This window comes from Apteryx rowi, unplaced genomic scaffold, assembly GCF_003343035.1.
Source record: "Apteryx rowi isolate R43461 unplaced genomic scaffold, aptRow1 scaffold_382, whole genome shotgun sequence".
Classification (NCBI taxonomy): Eukaryota; Metazoa; Chordata; class Aves; order Apterygiformes; family Apterygidae; genus Apteryx; species Apteryx rowi.
The window spans coordinates 303,462-309,722 of NW_020450330.1; positions in this window are offsets into that span (position 1 = coordinate 303,462).

The following is a 6,261-nucleotide window of genomic DNA, read 5'->3' on the forward strand; positions in this document are numbered from 1 at the left end:
CATGCTGCTGCCGCCGCCGCCGCCGCCGCCTCGCCTCGCCGCGGCCGTTCCCCGCCGCTGGGGCGGCTACGCAGCCTCGCGGGGCCCAAACTCGGGCAACAGTCAGGGACACTGAGTAGATACGAACTTTTAGTGATGGTTTTACCGCTGCTCTGCTAGATCATTTCTCTTTTATTGGATACTCCGGGGACTTAGCAAAGATACTGTTACTGCAACTAACCTTGCAAACAATTGCCTAATTTTCCTTAAGCAAAAAAGAAAAAGGGATGGGGAAGGGAAGGTGTAGCAAGGTAGCCCGGTCTTTCTCTCCAGATACTGGTTTGTTGGCAGCTGAACCACACAGGGACGTGCGGCCACACTGTCTGTTGCTCTCACTTTGACCCTGTGCCCCTGCTGAGAAATGCCAGGCTATTCCCACCCAGCCCGCTTTCCTCTTTGCATCGCAACATTAGGCTAGTATTTGAGACACTAACAAAAACAGCGCCAGTAAATTGTTTTAAAATGGCTTCTCTGACCACAGGTGTTCAAAACAGGTGCTCTGAAACAAAACGCCACGATTTTAAAAAAGGACAGTGATACAGCTCACTGGATACAGCATTAAAATAAAGAAGCAGTCTAGATACAGTGGGTGTACAGCCAGTTGAAATAATGTTAGAAAATCTATTTTTAAGTATTTTCCCTAATATTTGGAATACTTACAAATGTGAAAATGGAACAATCTGGAGTGAGCTTTGACTACAGTGGAGGATGGTGTTAAATCAGTAAATTAAATATGGAAAGTGGGGAATATATCTGATTAAGCAGCAACAGTACAAGAAAAGGAATTGGGTGCATATTTTAGTGTCATTACAATGCTCTATGTTGCTCACAGCACACAAATACAGTTTGAACTCTGCAATATTGCTATTAGCTTGAGTCAGAAAATTCCTGCAGTAGAGGGGGCTAAAAATCCTTTGAGTCGGTGTAACACACCTTCCCCTCACAAATATTCATGCAAACATATATTTTGCCCATAGAACGTGACTACCTGGAAGGAGTATTTTTGTGGTTATGTGGTGATTAGATTCTGCCATCGAGTAAATGCTAACCCTGGGCCCCTTGATGTCGACCATGCTGTGAGGCATGAGGTGAACCTCCATCTAGTGGCCGAGGTTGATAGGAGGGGAAAGCAGTGGCCAAAGACTTCAGGAGAGGACAGATATCTGGGGTTGGTCATAATGTTTTATCTAAGTAGCCATTTAAAATAAGACATGATTTATAGATCTGCCTCCCCCCCCCCCATGTGTCAGGTGTTTTAACATTTAATATTTACTAACAGTTAATGTACTAACAGAATTAATGTGGTGCAAAATTGTCTTTGAAATTTCTAGGTACTAAACAAAGGTAGATCTTGAAGACTTCTCCCAGTGATTATGTCTGAACTCCACAACAAATATTTGAAAGTAAAAAACCCCTCAAAGTTCAAACTTCTGCATTTTCCATGCAACAACTGAGGCCATTAATCTTTACCAAGATTATGGCTACTGTATTTCACTACTTTTGCAGTGCTCTTAAAATTATCCAAGATTTTACATGCTGAACAAAGATACGCTGAGGTACCAGGACTTTGTTTTTCCCACTTAAAAATGGGTTAAAAGTTTTGCGTGCTTCTTCAATGCAGAGAAAGACACATACCATTACAGGTTAGCAGCTACTTTAGATTTTCCCTGCACCATCACCCTAACCAAAATATCAAGTACCTCAGTCTTATGATGGCTTTGTCCACTATTGTTCCTGCATCAGTAACAGTCAATTCCACTGCCAATATAATTCAGTTTAAATCATTTTTCATAACTATTAAAGACAAAACGCAAAAAGAAAGGGTTCCAATTCTTTTTCATTATCTGCAACTTTTTTTTTTTTTTTTAATTATCCTTGGAGAGCTTTTTTCAAAAGATTTTTCTTCCTTGCTTTTGTATATTCCAGGCTTGTATATTGGAAACTGTAAAGATGATTTGAGCATTAATGAAGTTACTAAATCATGAGGGCTGAAAGCTGAACCACTGAAAGAATACACACTCAGTGTATTTAATTTTGTTTTTTTTCCATGGATTTAATTCCAAAGCCTAATAGGACAAACAATATCTTTCATTAAATATTCGATATCTTTTCTCTTATTAGAGATGGTAGCCATTATCCTGAAACCCTGATTTTGTTGGAAAACCATAAGGACATTCAAGATAAAATACAAAGTATTTGTTTTTAGGAAAAAAACATGAAAAAAAATTCTTGAAACATCTTCAACTCACAGAAGTACATAATATTAAAAATATACATATCAAATTTAAAAAGAGGCAAAATTAGTTTTAAAATTCTAAGGCAAGTTAAACAAAAACTGGTAATAGGAGAACATATATGCCATACTTAAAACTGAGTAACAGATTCCTAAAATTGAAATCATCTGTGCAAAAGCTAACACAGCAATGGAATAAAAAAAGCATAAGGCTGGCAATGTAGCAACACTGAGAGGGCTATGGTTGAAACATAGTACTACAACTTTTACATTGAAAAAAAAATTTGAAACCTGGATGTTTTTATGTTAAAACAGTCAAAAGTAGCAGTATTACCTATTGCCATAAGATTTATCAACTTTTGCTATCCAAAACCAAAAGCTTAGTAATTTTTTAAACAGATCTTAAAAGGATATTTGGCCAAGTTAAAAGAAAGTATGGTGGCAATTTATTGAAAATCTAAACCAAATGTCTGAAGTATGCCATTTAATTAAATCCCATCTTTATCTTTTATGCAGCAGTAGTAAAATGAGTTTTAGAGAGTGTGAAAAATATTCCTTTATTTGCTTTTTGAGTCAAATTCACTTTCAGCATAATTAAGTTGACTTCAGGAGGAATTATGGCTACTCATGAAAGGCTGAATTTGTTCCTTTGTATCCGATGGAGGAGGTAACAGCAGGAAAGAATGTGAAAAAAAGTAATGTTTTAGAGCTATGTGTATTTTGCAGATGTTCAGTTAGTACCTACTCTGATTCATACTGTCTCAAAGAAATAATTACAACCAACCAACAAGGAAAGAGGGACTGTGCCCTACACTGTAAGATTTAATAATTACTGAGAAAGGGAATTGGAATATCACTTTTGGTTTGATTTTCCCTTGTGCAGGCTCAGTAGTTTGTAACTCTCCATTTACTGTGCAAGTCCTCTTTAAAAATGACCACAGACTCTTAGTTCAAATTCATAAATAATTTCAAATATTTCCCAGACTACTGTCCTTCAAGATCATTTAGGGAGGCTTTTGAAGCAATATTTTAAGTCCAAAAATATTCCAGCTTAACCCTCCCCTCACCAAAGAGAAATAAGAAATTTTCAAGAATATGAAGGCAAAGACAGAAGGTCCAAGTGGGCTTATAGCAAGTTAAAAAAAAAAAAAAAAAAAACTAAGAGGAATTTTAGTGTTTATATTAGTATAGTATAGTAATAAATTTATGAAAGAAACAGTTATCTCCCATTCTGGAGAGAAATATATTACAACAGGAGATGATTTAATGAGACACATGCACCCAGACCATATAGGCTTTGCTGGAAGCAAAGAGCTTGCTATACTATTAGGATGATCCTTGATCTGGTACAAAATGCACATCACCCAGTTATCTTATTTTCCCTTGTCGTTGATTTTTGTCCCTTTTACTGAAGGGAATGGGAATATGTAGGTGTGATGCTTCAAAAAATGGCTTTGGTGATCTTTGTTTTAGTCAGAGAGATCAGATTATATAGATCAAATGCTAGAAGATAAAATGGGTGGATAAAATACATTCAGACCAAAAATAATCTAAAATATCTCCCTTTCAGGCTAATCTTACAAAAAATATGAGAATTTTTTTTCCCTTTATTTCTCCTCATTTACCAAAAGAAGGAGTTTCTCACTAGAAACTGTCAAATACATAGTCCTATATAGATCAGAGCAAGCATCATTAAATTAGGCTCTTTTTAAAAGAAAATATATCAGTAAACTTATGATAATGTTCCAATAAAATAAAAGTTCCTCCTTTCCAACATCTTTGCAATAGATAGATAAATATACAGCAATGTCAATGTAGTTCAGGGAAAGACAACGACATGATTTTAAGTCAAGTTCAGTGTTATTTGAAAAAGTTGATGCTTGCCATCCCTCAGCCATTACCAGCAGATCATATGAAAATCTGTAATTCTTAAAAGTCTGGACTAGAAGAAATCTATTTCTACTGTCACATTCATACATTATATGGTATGGTGAAAAAAATATGCATCCATTCTTCTATTCTCTCTTGAAGCATGTATATATTAGAATGTTTTTGTGTGAATGCAAAAACCTTCAGCTTCTTGTAAGGTTTTGAGATTGCAATAGGATGTCCGCTTAGACCTACTCTCAGATTATTTCTTCCCCATAAGATTTTCTGCCTCTTTTACTACATGGATTTTGTCTATATTTAGCATACCCTCTTCATTGACGGGCCACATTTGATGCCACTAACACACATGCATATCTATCTATCCAAGACTTTTCTAGTGTGAACTGCAAATAGAATTCGTCTCTGAAGTACAGATGATCTGCAGGGCTCTCACACAATATCATCCAACTCAATCACTGAAGAAAGAACAGATCACAGAGGTAAAACTGCATGTCACTGAAGCCTGAGCCCGACTTCCAGCTAGCTGTTTTGCCAGGAACTTTAGAGTTCAAATACTGGATTTCTGCCATCCCTAAAGGAACTGTATTCAATTAGACAGCAGCACTGTTACATTTAAAATGATGAGTTAAATTGCTGAGAGGTACTACACTGCACTGTGATCTAGAATTAGAGTATTTCTGTATTTATAGATACAAGTTTAAAATGTTTTTTTCTTAGGCACCTGTTTTCCAAAGTAAAATGCCTGGGACTGCTTTGTTATTACACCAGTTTTTGTATTTCTGAGCAGAAGTTGGTTGTTTTGAAGAACTTCGTGGGGATAAGCAAACGGAGACAAGAAATTAGTATTCAAAAATATTCACTGAAATACATCCTCTCCATGAAATCAAGCGAAATTAAAGCCACTATTAAAAAAGAAAAAGAACAGAAACAGATAAATAACTGGATTTGAAAGTAGCCTTCCTTTCTTCCACCACCTAATTATCAATTCTTTCAGAACTGACTTTTTGGAAGAGCCTTTGCCATTTTTTCTTTAGCAACTTGCAAGCCTATCAACAATATAGTTGATGTTAATTATGAAGAAAAACTATACAGGGAATGGGATGTTTCAAACTACAAGTGAAACCTTAAACTTTCATCTCTCCTAGATGAGAAAACACAGTGCTAAATCCCTACATTCTGCCATGTGCATATTCTACTGCATCAAAATGGCTCTCAGTCTTCGCTATGTCTCAAATCTTCTGCCATCTTCCTTTAACCTCTGCTGGTCTTGATACTATTGATCAGTCCTGTATGGATTTTTTGTACACATCTCTAGATGGGCCCTCTTCCCCTCTCCCTATGCTACTTTATATGGTTTCCCACTAAACTGAAGTACAAATGCACCTCCACTTTCCCTTAACAAATTTCACCTATTAGCGTAATTATATAGAGAACTCAAATTTATGTCTTTATTATAATTTAAGAACATGAAACAGATAATACAAGACTTTTAAATTTGTATATGATTAAACAAACATTTTTGGATTTTGCTCCAGGAGATCTCTGGTAAAGATGCTTCATTTTTGAAGGAAATACTAAATGTTTACTTAAATTACATATCAGGGTGGTAGTATTTCAGGAATTACAGCCATATTCAAGCATTGACTTGCTGTGAACTTAACCTTTGAGACCTCTAACTGTCAAACCTGGTTGGCACAGGGCGTACAGTTCAAAGTTTAAAGGGAGAGAGAGAGTCCAATTGCCTAAATCAACTGGACTAAAACAGGTTCTGAAGTTCAGAATGCTCAGCCAAGCAGTCGGATACAGCCCTCATTCTTCCTTATTGCCAGAGGAGTAAGAGGAAAAAGAGAAGTGCTCACAGTTGTTACATACTTAGTGTTACCATGCAAGACCTTTAGAAAGCACTGCAGAATGACTGTTCTGTCTACCTTTTTGAGGACTGATTTCAACAATAGAGAATGATAAACCCTAATTTCTTACAAGCTACTTCACCCACCCCCAAGAGAAATTAAGGCTTATTTATTAATGGCTTATTCTTCTTCACTGAGACTACTCAATGTACTTCAAATATATTCGTAAAAGAGAAAGAAAAAAGGATA